Source organism: Euphorbia lathyris, chromosome 6 (assembly GCF_963576675.1).
Source record: "Euphorbia lathyris chromosome 6, ddEupLath1.1, whole genome shotgun sequence".
Classification (NCBI taxonomy): domain Eukaryota; kingdom Viridiplantae; phylum Streptophyta; class Magnoliopsida; order Malpighiales; family Euphorbiaceae; genus Euphorbia; species Euphorbia lathyris.
Window position 1 is genome coordinate 64,951,612 of NC_088915.1, and position 14,657 is coordinate 64,966,268.

At 41.1% G+C, this 14,657-nt stretch overlaps 1 pseudogene; it reads left to right on the plus strand.

Annotated features, from left to right (window-relative positions):
- Positions 1 to 14,657, plus strand: part of LOC136233723 (uncharacterized) — a 149,433-nt pseudogene that overhangs the window by 79,790 nt on the left and 54,986 nt on the right.

A 14,657-nucleotide genomic window follows, 5' to 3' on the forward strand; every position in this document is an offset into this window, starting at 1 on the left:
AAAGTGGCCAAGAACTCGAGTGTCAGTTCCCGATAGGCAGGTTCCTTCATCTCAAAGAAGCATCCAAAGTGGCCTGCCTCCATGAGTGTGCGCACACGAGCATCAAGCTTTAGCCGCCTTAGGGTTTCCCAACAAACTGTTCGGATGGGTCCGAAGTCAAGCTTAGCCAGCTCTTCGTAATAAGCCTGTACGGTTGCGTCTTTGAACTGGGAAAGTTTCTTTACCAGTTTTTCGTCTGGAACAAAAGCTACAGTATTGGGCTCCGTCATCTTCCCTTTCGATTTTTCTTTCTTGGATGAGCCCTCAACTTTGACGTGTTTTCCTGAACCACGGGTTCTCATGCTGTGCTCGAGTTTAAATAATGTTTCCCAGTGGTAAAGGGCACAAAGCATGGAATATCTAAATGAAAAGAACGAACGAAGAAAAGAAAAAGAAAAGAAATACTGTGAGCGAAAGACCGTAATGAAGTAGAGCTCTTAAGTAGGGAGAGCAGAAACGTCCCGTTGCCAATCTGTCATTATAAGGTCGATTCAGAGGACGCCACCTGGACAGATTGGCCAAACGGCATGTTCATTCGAAATAGGATCAAGGGTGACGAACGGTCACGATTTTAAATTTGGAATTCATTTCTCCCTATCCGTTTGATTTCATCGAGGAAGACATGCGAGATGAGTGCCTATGGGGATAGGATTGGACGTCTCTACTTTTTCTGACTTATATTATTTTTTTTTCTTTTTATTTTTGCCGCCCAATTTTCCCAAGATACTGCTCCCCTACGGAACAGGTACATTTGTAAAACTGCACCTTTAGGAAAAGGTTTGAGTTTTACCACTGTGCCTGTTCATGAGATACGTATTACGAATCACAGTTCTACGTTAAATGAATCTACTACAATTGACACTATTTAACTAAATTAAAATAATTAAAATGCAAAATTATTTGTGCTACAATTGGTGTTTGTAGCGAACACCCTTTTGTGCTTTTACTGGCTTGGGGGGTCCTGGAAATGAACGGTATCAATCTTCCTTGTGTGATCGTTCTCTAAATATGGTTTTAATCTCTGCCCGTTCACTTTGAAAGGTTCCTGACCTTCCCTGCCAATCTCAACCGCTCCATGATTAAACACCTTGTGCACCGTATAAGGTCCCATCCATCTTGACTTTAGCTTCCCAGGAAACAACCTGAGTCTTGAATTGTACAGAAGGAATCTCTGACCTTCTTGGAATGTTTTTGTCTTGAGTTTTTTTTATCATGCCACAGCTTTGTCTTGTTCTTGTAATTCACGGCATTCTCATATGAGAACAACCTGAACTCTTCCATGTCGCAGAGTTGAAGTCTTCTCTGATCTCCAACAGCCTGTTGCTCAAAATTCAAGAAAGTTAATGCCCAAAAGGCTCTGTGTTCCATTTCAACAGGAAGGTGACAAGATTTTCCGTATAACAATCTAAACGGAGACATTCCAATTGGTGTTTTATAGGCAGTCCTATATGCCCAAAGAGCATCGTCTAGCTTGTTTGCCCAGTCTTTCCTAGAATTGCCAACAGTTTTTTTCTAAAATTCTTTTGATTTCACGATTGGAAATCTCTACCTGTCCACTTGTTTGTGGATGGTAAGGTGTGGCAATTCTGTGAGAGACTCCAAGCTTTCCCATCAACTTCTCGAATTTGGCATTGCAAAAGTGGGTTCCTTGATCACTAATGATCGCTCGTAGGACACCGAATCTGGCAAACAGCCTTTTCAGGAATTTTACTACCACACGGGCGTCATTGGTGGGACTATCCATTGCTTCAACCCACTTGCTCACATAATCTACAGCAACTAAGATATATTTATTTCCTAAGGATGTAGGGAATGGACCCATAAAATCTATGCCCCAGATGTCAAAAATTTCGCAAACAACTATATTGTTGAGGGGCATAGCATTCCTAGCCGAGATGTTGCCTGTTCGCTGGCACTCATCGCAAGTGCTAACGAACAGATAGGCATCTTTGAAAAGCATTGGCCAGAAAAAACCTGATTGAAGGACCTTGGCTGCAGTTCTGCTAGCGCTATGGTGTCCTCCAACTTCACGGTCATGACAGTGGCTTAGAACATCCTGTCCCTCTTCTTGCGATATACATCTTCGAATAATTTGATCCGCGCACAACCTGAAAAGATAAGGGTCATCCCAAAAGTAATATTTAATTTCAGCAAAAAAATTTCTCCTCTGATTAGTGGACAGTTTGTGAGGCTTGAGCGAACTTGCTAGGTAATTGGCAATATCGGCAAACCATGGCGCAGACTGTGCAGTGTATAGATGTTCGTCTGGAAACCTTTAAACAATCTATGGTTGTTCCTGACTGCCTTGGTGATCAATCCTTGACAAATGATCAGCCGCGACATTCTCCGTTCCCTTTTTATCCCTTATTTCTAGATCAAACTCTTGAAGCAATAATAACCATCGGATCAGCCTCGGCTTAGCATCCTTTTTAGCAAACAAGTATCGCAACACAGCGTGGTCTGTGTGAACAACAACCTTGGATAGCACTAAGTAGGGTCTGAATTTGTCGAAGTCATACACAACTGCAAGAAGTTCCTTCTCCGTAGTTGTATAATTCTGTTGGGCCTCGTTTAATGTCTTGCTTGCATAGTAAATAGGCCGGAACCTCTTCTCAATCCTTTGTCCAAGAACAGCTCCCACACAAGTATCGCGTGCGTCACACATCATTTCAAAAGGTTGCTCCTAGTCCGGTCCTGCCAGTATAGGCGAGTTTATCAGATTGGTCTTTAAGAGCTCAAACGCCTTCACACAGTTTGCATCGAAAGAGAATTCGGCTTCCTGAAGGAAATTAGGCTAAGGTATAGCAGCGAAAATATAAAAATTTTAGCCTACTTCCTTTTAACCATAGGATCCGTTAATCGTTATTTCATATAAAGAGGGATAAGAAGAAATACCTTTCGATGATCAATCTACCGTTGCAAACGAAGTGCCCACAACTTCAAAAGAGATGGAAACTGTTTACCAATCTTCCCCTATCCGAAACAGACCTTCCAGACCTCCGAACGACAATCCCTTCCGTGGAAACGTGGAAGAATATGTCTAGAAGCTACTGTCCAAAAATCGCGACGATCCGACGGTTCAATCTCCGGGAATCCGCGAAATAGTGAACTGACCTGATGTAGGTGAAGAAAAACGAATTTCTCCCTTTTGTTTGTTTTTCCTTCTTTCATGAACACAGTGAGATTAAGTTAGAATCAACCGTATGAGATGCAACCAAAATAGATTGCCTCTAATTAACCAACACAAGATCAAAGAGAAAGAAAGATAGATGAAATTAATCGATCGATGGAAGCCGTATGAATTCTTGTCCACGAACTGGGGGAGTCGAATTCTCTTTCTCTCACTAGCTAGGGATTTCGAAAATCATAAAGGGGAAAGTCTATATCTTGGTCGAAATTCATGTAGTAGGGGGTATATATAATAACTTGTATCTAAACCCTAGTTAGATAGGAATAGGTTACTTAATAGGAATTCAATTCGGAATAGGATTCCCAATTATTATCTCTTTATATATCTAATATATCTAGGATAATAATAAATAACCTAATTGGATAATAATAGGAGTATATTAATCTAATTAAAACTCCTAACTTAATTATCTCTTAATTAATTTAATTCACAAACCTAATCAAATTAGGATTAATGGAATTAAAATAATTCCTTATTTATTATATATAAATTTCGGCCCCCCTCTATTTAAATGGGCCTTACTGGGCTCAATTGGGCTTCCATCTATTAATGACATCCATCTCTCTTTTGGTTCCAAGTCTTATGTGTGATCCATTAGGTTCTTACTACTTCTGGCCGTATGCAACTATTAAATTAATTTCTTCAAGAATTATATTTAATCCTTGCATAACGGAATGATGTAATGAGTATGTTATTGGCAAGTCTGTAATCATTCCCCCAGAGTCCGTTAAGAAGACAGGTTGATTCTGTCGTTAACCCTTCCGTATTAGTTACGGTATAATTCGATCATTTATCAACTATATCCTTGAACTGAATCTTATGACTATGGGTGATGTCAAGTCACATATAGCGAGACGTTCATTTTACTTGTATAGGCCGAGTCAACTCAAATAGATAGGTTAAGTGAAATCTGTATTTCTTACTCTTAAGCTATCACCTTGCAAGGATTTAGAGTCGAGTCTTCCACAAGCGATCCTTGGATGTATCTCTCATTAATCGGGAGTGATAAATGCTCAATCCAATGTATAACTACCCTGACATTACCTCCTGTGACACCCAACCTTTGCAGTTCACACCCCAGAGTCATCTCTGTTAAGGATCGTGGGACCGCAGGATCAAAGTCTCACATTCAGTAATTCAGGATGACCAATTAACATTCATTTGAGTCTGAGGATTAGTTATACCTATTAATACCAATAAGATGAACAGGTTACAAGGATGAATCTACCCATCCTGTTATCTCAAATCGGATCCCCAATCCTAATGAACGACGTTTCATCGGATCTATGTAACTGTCCAGATATCTATATATATGAAGCTTGTGAGATCAGCTTTCTGTCGGACAGAAAACATTGTTACATACAAGTCTCAACAGTGATATATCAATCCTAAACATATCACTTGACTTGGGGTGGTTTTAAGTTTATTAGTTTATTATAAAGTTTTGTCTCACTTCATGCTTGTATGAACACTTTATAATCACTTTGAACAAACTTACGGATTTCCTTTTATTAGACTTTATTTAGTGCTTAAAAGGGATTGCCTTTATATATAGTTATAAAACATATATCTCATTAAAACAAATGATATAAAGAACAATTCATTTATATTAAGTTTGTATCCTGCAACAATTGTCTATAGGACACTAAACCCCAACATACTCCCACTTGGACTAAAGCCAATTGTTTCTAAAACTTATCCCAGTAGAAGTTAAATGACGATCATGTACTTTCTGGGTTAAAGGTTTGTCAACGGATCTGCAACGTTGTCCTCTGTAGGTACTCTTTCTATTCTCACATCTCCTCTAGCCACAATCTCTCTTATGATGTGGTATCGCTTTAGGTAGTGCTTGGATGCATTATGAGACCGTGGTTCCTTTGCTTGCGCAATGGCTCCATTGTTATCACAGTACAGAGTAATGGGATTGACAATGTCAGGCACCACACCTAGTTTTGTAATGAACTTTCTAATCCAAAACGCTTCCTTTGCTGCTTCTGCAGCAGCGATGTACTCTGACTCGGTCGTAGAGAAAGCTACGCTTCCCTGCTTGGAACTTTTCCAACTGACCGCGCCCCCATTCAAGATAAACAAGTATCCTGATTGGGATTTAAAATCATTCTCATCTGTGAGATGACTAGCGTCTGAAAATCCTTCAATTTTCAGATCTCCTTCTCCGTACACTAGGAACATATCTTTAGTCCTTCTCAAGTACTTAAGAATGTTCTTGACGGCAATCCAATGCTCGTCTCCCGGATTCCCTTGGTAATGACTCGTTATAGATAACGCGAATGCTACGTCAGGTCTAGTGCATAGCATAGCATACATAATCGAACCGATCGCGCTGGCGTACGGGACTACAGCCATGCGTCGTTTGTCATCATCAGTTTTAGGACATTGATGATTGTTTAACTTTACTCCATGTAGCATGGGTAAGTTACCTCGTTTCGATTCAAGCATGCTAAACCGATTTAGCACCTTTTCAATGTATGTAGCCTGTGAAAAACCAAGCAGTCTTCTCGATCTATCTCTATAGATCTTTATACCAAGTATATAAGCTGCTTCACCAAGGTCTTTCATTGAGAAGTTACCTGATAACCATACTTTTACCGACTGTAATAGAGCAATGTCATTTCCCATTAACAGTATATCGTCCACATATAGTATGAGAAATGCTATAGAGCTCCCACTTGCTTTCTTGTAAATGCAAGCTTCTTCGCAATTTTGTTCGAAACCAAATTGTTTTATCGTTTCGTCAAAACGCTTGTTCCAGCTTCTAGATGCTTGCTTGAGTCCATAAATGGATCTCTGAAGTTTGCAAACTTTATTTGCATCCTTTGATATGAAACCTTCAGGCTGCATCATGTATACATCCTCAAGCAGGTTTCCATTTAGAAAAGCTGTTTTCACATCCATCTGCCAAATCTCATAATCGTAGTGAGCGGCAATAGCAAGCATGATTCTGATTGATTTGGACATAGCAACAGGAGATAAGGTTTCGTCATAATCAACACCTTGTTTCTGACGATATCCTTTCGCTACCAGCCTAGCCTTGTAGGTGCTAACCTTTCCATCCATGTCAGTCTTCTTTTTGAAGATCCACCTGCACCCAATGGGAATTATCCCTTCGGATGGATCAACCAAAGTCCACACTTGGTTAGTATACATGGAATCCATTTCAGAATCCATGGCCTCAAGCCATGCTTTAGAATCTGGACTAGTAAGAGCCTCTTCGTAGTTTTCGGGTTCGTCGTCTAACACGGGAACCTCATTATCATCTCCCACTAGAAAACCATATCTAACTGGGAGTTCACGAACTCTTCGTGATCTACGAATAGGTGCCACTGGAGTCTCATCTAATGGGACTACTTCGGGTACCTCAACCGCTTCTGTTGTTTCAGTCGGTGTTTCTTCTTCTTGAACTTCGTCGAGTTCAATCACGCTTCCCTTTTGTGTTTCTTCGAGAAACTCTTTCTCTAAGAAGGTTGCGTGCTTGGACACTATTACTTTCTGATCATCTGGATGATAGAAGTAATACCCTACAGTTTCCCTGGGATATCCAATGAAGAAACATTTATCAGATTTAGAATCTAGTTTGTCGGATGCAATGCGTTTGACATACGCTGAACAACCCCATACTCTCATAAACGAGAACACGGGTTTCCTACCAACGAACAATTCATATGGTGTGGAACTAGCAGATTTAGTTGGTACTCGGTTCAGGGTGAAAAGGGCAGTTTCTAAGGCATAGCCCCAGAACGTCTTTGGAAGTAAGGCCATGCTCATCATGGATCGTACCATATCTAATAGGGTACAGTTCCTCCTCTCGGATACACCATTATGTTGTGGTGTATAGGGAGGTGTCCATTGTGAGCATATCCCACATTCAGTTAGATAATTCAGAAAATCATCAGAAAGATATTCGCCACCTCGATCGGATCGAAGTGTCTTTATTTTCTTTTCTAATTGATTTTCTACTTCATTCTTGAAGCATTTGAACTTGTCAAAAGCTTCTGATTTGTGCCTCATCAAGTAGATGTAACCATATCGAGTATGGTCATCTATGAAGCTTATGAAGAATCTGAATCCTCCTCTTGCTTGGACTGACATAGGACCGCATACATCTGAATGAATGAGTCCTAGAGTATCTGATACACGCTCACCTTTATTGCTAAAGGGCGTCTTTGTCATTTTACCTTTTAAACATGATTCGCATGTTTCCAATGATTCAGGATCAATTGGATCTATAAGCCCATCTGAATGTAGCTTTAGCATGCGTCTCTTGTTTATATGACAATGCCACAAGTAAGTTGAATTATCTAGCTTATGTCTTTTGGTATCAATTGCGAAAACAGAAATCAACACATAAATCCCATTTTGTGATATTCATGAGAAATAGAAAATCGAATCTCTATAAAAATTGTAATGTTTGTTCTTTATAGAACATACCATATGTTGGAGTACCGGCTTTTCCCTTCTGGAGGGTAGCTCGGTACAAAGAACAATTTCTCTTCCAATGCCCCACGTCACCACAATAGTGGCACTTTCTTTTGGGCTTCTTCACTTCCTTTCCCTTAACTTTAGTGGGCATGGCTTTCTTACCTTTCTTGGGATGTTTAGGATTGGGAGAATTCCCTTTCCTCTTCTTTGATCCCTCTATGACAAGAGCCGGTATAGCATTGTCTTTCTGAATATTGGGCTCAACTGACTTGAGCATATTTGCAAGCTCTTCAAGAGAGGTTTGCAAGTCATTCATCTGATAGTTCATGATGAACTATGAATAACTCTTTGGGAGGGATTGAAGAATTAAGTCTACATTTAGTTCGTTATCCATCGCGAATCCAATACTAGAAAGTTTGGTAATGTAGCCAATCATCTTGACACAATGTGTCATTACAGATGTGCCCTCTTGCATCTTGCAACGATATAGCAACTTGGATATCTCGTAGCGTTCGCACCTGGTCTGTTTCCCAAACAGTTCCTTTAGGTGCATGATGATGGAACAGGCATAGTTGCCTTTGTAATTCCGATGTCATCGATGCAAGTATGATGCATCCGGCATGATCGTCATCAGCCTTGTGCTTCTGGTAAGCATCGATTTCCTCGATGGGAGCATCATCCTCAGGGATAGGGGGTATCGATGTATCAAATACATACCCTATTTTATCGAACTTCAAAACAATTTTGAGGTTGCGATACCAGTCGGTGAAGTTTGAACTATTCAACTTGTTATCGGTAAATGTTTTGCAGATTGGTGTTAGTCATGATTTTAAGAGTGTTTTAATTTAAAACTTGAGATGTGAGAAAGAGTAAACGTATGTCATTCATTTTCTTTAAAGTATATCAATCTAAAATTATAGGCCTTTTAATTTATTTCAGATTGCTCCCACTATTTTGCCAAATTAATAGCCCTCCATATTAATTCGAAGAATTTCACAAAAATCCTTTAGTGAGCTAGGATCCTAACTCCTGAGATTTCGCCTTGAGTTTGCTCAACAAGCTAGTCTCATTTGTTAGGTAGATTCATGTAATCAATCACATCTTGAATGTGACTCCTAGGTTATTGGGTTATGATAGGGGTCAAAAACCCCTATCTTTGGGTACGGTTTTAGGACGGTTTTTAGGTTTATTTGGCTAATAAGCGAGCAATTCTCGCATTTAAATGCTTTTGTGTGAGTTAGTTAGAAATTGGAAGCATTCTATTTACTTTTCGTCGTTTAGGCTCGTTTTGTGATCAATTTAGGCAAATACGGTCGAAATAACACGCATAATAGAATTCCGTTATCTTTTGAAGCTAATTGGTCCGTAAAAAGTCGCACCAAACGAAGCGTTTGCTCAAAATAAGCGATTGACGGATCAATTCGGCTTTTGGACTAATGTTTTCTGGAGTTTTTATGTGTGTGCAGGTGTAAGTTCAGACGAAAAAGGGTTTGGAAGTCATCCGGTAAGGATCGAGCGCGCTTCGGGCGAAAACGCTCGGCGAGAAGGGCCCCCCGGGCCATTTCTGCTCGCCGAGCAGGCCGCCAGAGGCCTGCTCGGTGAGCAGGAGCCTGCTCGCCGAGTAGGGCGCCAGGTGCCTGCTCGGCGAGCAGAAGCCTGCTCGTCGAGCAGGCCACCAGGCGTCTGCTCGGCGAGCAGGGGCTGCTCGTCGCAATTCTGCTCGGCGAGCAGCCTTTCCTGCTCGGCGAGCAGACCTGCGGGAATTGGTCAAAAAGACCAATTCCGCCCCCACGAAGCCACGTTCGGCCCCACATCTTCCTACACCAACAAGGACACGAAATTAGGTCAAAACGAGGCCCGAGACGCGGCTATAAATAGGAATTTCCAATTGTAAATTGAATATCTTTTACTTTTGTAATTAGCTTAGCTTCCACCTTGAGAAATCCTCTCCACCTCCTCCATAACCTTCAACCCTCCATTGAAGACACCTCCGAAGCTCCATTCACCGAGGATTACTCAAGCTCCATCCTTAAATCCTAGAAAGACGCCTGCATTGGTAGACAGGTTCCCTGAAAGGGATTTTTCTTCTTTTATATTCTGTCTAGCCTCTGATACATGCTATGAATTCTAGGTTTATTGTAACTTCGTGACAATTCCTTCATCTTTGATATATAATATAGATTTTGTTTATTCAACTGTTTTGATGTTTTAATCTTTGTCTTACGCTTTGTCTGATTGGTTTAACTCATTCGATAATCCCAAAATTAGGTTGGCACATATTGCGAGCTGAATCTGACCTAGTCAGTGCCTATAGGATTGACGACCCTATAGAAGATTAAGCCCAAATTACTGAGCCTTAGAGCTAGTTTCGGCCTTACAAGGGAATCACGAATTAGGGACTTTAGGAGGATAAGTCGGGTTAATCGCCTTGGACATAAGCGACTTAGTTTCAATTCAATTGCTTAAACACTCTACCATTGTTATCATCGTATTCCTTCATGTTCATTCAGTTAATTGCTTTGGTAAAAGATCAATTAGGGGTAGAGTAATTTAGTTAGGGTTAGAATAACTTAGTCAGAAGTAGATAATCTAGTTAGGATTAGTGCAAACCAACCTAGGAGTAGATTAATTAAACAAAACCAACTCAAACCCCTTAAGCCTAGATAACATCCGAGACTTAGTAATTCGGTACTTGCAGAAATAAATCCTGTGGACGATAACCTGGACTTAAACCCAGAAATTTATTACTTGATAACGACGGGGTACACTTATCCCTTAGTGAGTTCCCATCTCTAACCTTAGGTGGGGACGCATCAAGTTTTTGGCGCCGTTGCCGGGGATTTATTTCTTCTGCAATATCGAACCAAAGGTCAACTTGTTAGTTTAGGCATTCTTTGTGAATACTTTCCTTGTTAATATCATTCATATTTGTATAGATATATATACTTGTTGATATACTATTACTTAAATTGGATCGTTCTTCCAGCAATTATGGACAACAGAGCATCAAACCCGTCCATGAACGATCTCAACACAAAAATGGACTTCCTGGTGGCTTCATACAACCAAAATAACCAACCAAGGATACCATTCTGCGAGAGATGCGGCCAGAATCACCCCGGTAGGGTATGCCACATCAACTATTACGTACCTAGAGGTGAGAATGTAAGTTATTTGGGTAATCATCAAAGGTATAATTCTGAACCCTCAACTTACAACTACTACGATCAGGAGCATGCACGATACCCACCAGCGCCCTACGTGGCACCTATGGATACCCTTCCATGTCCTCATTCTAACTCTGATTTTTATGGCAGGCAAACAGGGTACTCAGAAGGAATAATGACTCTCCTAAAGGAGATATCCGTCCGACTGGCAGCCAACGAGGAGGCATGCAGGACCCTGAGTGACCAACTCGCCACAATCAGACAAGAAGAAAGGGAATGCCACGAGGCGTCCCTCTTGCAAGAAGAGGCGGCTCAAACCATCGCCCTAAGGAGCGGCAAGGAAGTGGATACACTCGTGGCATCTCCATCACAAATACCTCTGTCACCTCAGGTAAGTAGGGAACCGGAAGTGGTAAGCAACCCCGGTCCCGCATCTGAAACTTCAGCCTCTGAAAAAGCTGTAGAAAAAGTGGTTAGGCCTTATACACCAAAACTGCCATTCCCTCAGAAGCAGAAAAAGGCCAACCTAGATAAGAAATTTGCCCGGTTCTCAGAAATCCTTAGTAGATTAGAAATAAACATTCCATTAATGGAAGCACTAGAGGAGATGCCGAACTATGCAAAATTTCTTAAAGACATGTTGTCGAAAAAGAAAAAGTTTGGGGAAAACGAGATAGTGGCTTTAACAGAACAATGCTCGGCCATAATCACCCATAAATTACCCCCCAAGCTTAAAGATCAAGGGAGCTTTACCATCCCGTGTAGGATAGGGAACATGCACATAGATAGGGCATTATGTGATTTAGGAGCAAGTATTAATCTTATGCCTCTATCAATTTTTAGGAAATTGGGGCTCGGAGAACCTAAACCAACAAACATGACACTGCAACTAGCGGATCGGTCAATTGCACGGCCTAGAGGCATAGTTGAAGATGTGCTTGTAAAGGTGGACAAACTGATCTTCCCAGTCGATTTTGTGGTCCTCGACATGGAAGAAGATGACTCCGTCCCCATTCTCCTCGGGAGACCGTTTCTTGCAACTGGTAGGACACTAATAGACGTCCATGGAGGTAAATTGGTCCTAAGGGTGCAGGACGAAGAGGTAACATTTAACGTTTATGAATCTATGAAATTTCCTCAAGAACTCTCCAAAAGTTGTAACTTTGTGGATGCACTTATAGATGAATGTGTTGAGGAAGTTGATCTCGATATAAGAAATGCCTCTTTAGAACTCGGTCTAGGTGGTGAGACATGTGAAAACTCAAGTGAGCCATTTGAAGATCTCCCACCTGAAAAATGTTATTGGGTTAAGGGTAGAAAAGAGGACCTTGATCGTGAGATCAAACCTAAACCTAAGACCTCGTTGGAGGAACCTCCAAAATTAGAGCTTAAACCCTTGCCCAACAACCTGAAATATGTTTTTCTTCAACCTCCCACAGATTTACCCGTTATTATTTCTTCTTTGTTGACAGTTGAACAGGAAGAAAAATTGGTGGAGGTGCTGATGGAACATAAAGGAGCCTTTGGATGGTCAATCCACGACATCAAAGGTATCGACCCCAAAATCTGCACACATAGAATTTTTCTTGAGGAGGAGATCAAGCCATCTGCCCAACCTCAACGACGGCTCAACCCTAACATGAAAGAGGTGGTAAAAATCGAGGTTATAAAACTCCTCGACGCAGGTATCATCTTTCCAATTTCTGATAGTCAATGGGTAAGCCCGGTTCAATGTGTGCCCAAAAAAGGGGGAACAACAGTAATGGAAAATGAAAAAGGAGAATTAATCCCAACTAGAAAGGTTACGGGTTGGCGTGTATGCATAGATTATAGGAAATTAAACGAGGCCACCCGTAAAGACCACTTTCCCTTACCATTTATTGATCAAATGTTGGAACGATTGGCAGGGCACGAATTTTTCTGCACTTTAGACGGGCTATCTGGCTATATGCAAATCCCTGTGGACCCTTTGGATCAAGAGAAAACAACATTCACTTGCCCCTATGGGACTTTTGCATATAGACGGATGCCTTTCGGATTATGTAATGCCCCTGCCACGTTCCAACGTTGTATGATGGCTATGTTTTCTGACATGGTCGAGGAGTTCCTAGAAATTTTCATGGATGATTTTAATGTTGTAGGACCTACTTTCGACCAATGTCTTGAAAACTTGGACCGAGTCTTAGAACGTTGTGAAGACAAGAACTTGGCACTTAATTGGGAAAAGTGCCAGTTCATGGTCCAAAACTGCATAGTATTAGGACACAAGGTGTCGGGGAAGGGGATCGAGGTCGATCCGGCAAAAATTGAGGTGATTGAAAAACTGCCACCTCCTACTAATGTGAAATTAGTTAGGAGCTTTTTAGGACACGCGGGGTTTTATAGACGATTTATAAAAGACTTTTCAAAAATCACTAAACCCCTCACTCAATTATTGCTAAAAGATGCTGATTTTAATTTCAATGAAGAATGTATGCTTACATTTAAATTGCTGAAAAAGAAATTAATTGAAGCACCCATTATGGTAAGCCCGGATTGGTCCCTTCCCTTTGAGTTAATGTGCGATGCTAGTGATCTGGCTGTAGGAGCCTGTCTTGGGCAGAGGGTGGATAAACTTTTTCGCCCAATTTTCTATGCTAGCAAAACCTTAAATGATGCACAACAGAATTATTCAATAACTGAAAAGGAATTGCTAGCCGTAGTATTTGCCTTTGACAAATTCAGATCTTATTTGGTGTTATCTAAGGTAATTGTTTTTACTGACCATGCAGCCCTGAGATATCTGATGAGCAAACAGGATGCAAAACCTAGGCTGATCCGTTGGATCTTACTACTCCAAGAATTTGACATCGAGATCAGAGACAAGAAAGGGGTAGAAAACGTGATAGCGGACCATCTATCCAGGTTAGAGTCAGATCAGCAATCCTTAGAGCATGGGGCAATAAAGGAAGTATTCCCGGATGAAACACTATATTCGGTAAAAACTCTCCCCTGGTTTGCAGACATCGCGAACTACAAAGTCGGTAACATTCTTCCTCTTGATTTAGATGCAAATAAAAGACGTAAGTTTTTGTTTGAAAGCAAACAATATTTTTGGGAAGAGCCCTATTTATTTCGATTCTGCACTGATGGCATGATTAGGAGATGTATACCTGAGGAAGAGATAGAGTCAGTGATTAACATGTGCCACTCTAGGGAACCAGGCGGCCACTTCGGGCCAGATAGGACAGTGGCTAAAATTCTCCAAAGTGGACTTTGGTGGCCACAAATGCATAGTGATATCAATAATTATATTAAATATTGTGATGCATGTCAGAGAGTAGGGAATATTTCTAGGAGAAATGAAATGCTTCAACAAGGCATACTCGTCTGTGAGCTATTTGACGTTTGGGGCATATACTTTATAGGACCTTTCCCTATGTCACACACCAACCAATACATTCTTGTTGCGGTTGATTATGTCTCTAAATGGGTAGAGGCCGAAGCCCTACCCACAAACGATGCTCGAGTAGTGATAAAATTCCTGAAAAAGAATATCTTTACCAGATTTGGTACACCCCGGACTATCATTAGCGATGGGGGATCCCATTTCTGCAATAAGCAGTTTGACACATTGCTCCAAAAGTATGGCGTAGCCCATAGGGTCGCAACACCTTACCACCCTCAGACAAGTGGTCAGGTAGAAGTGTCAAACAGAGAGCTAAAACGCATTCTTGAGAAAACGGTAGGGAATGCTAGAAAAGATTGGAGTCTTAAACTGGACGATGCTCTCTGGGCATACCGGACAGCATTCAAAACTCCTATAGGAATGTCCCCCTACCGTC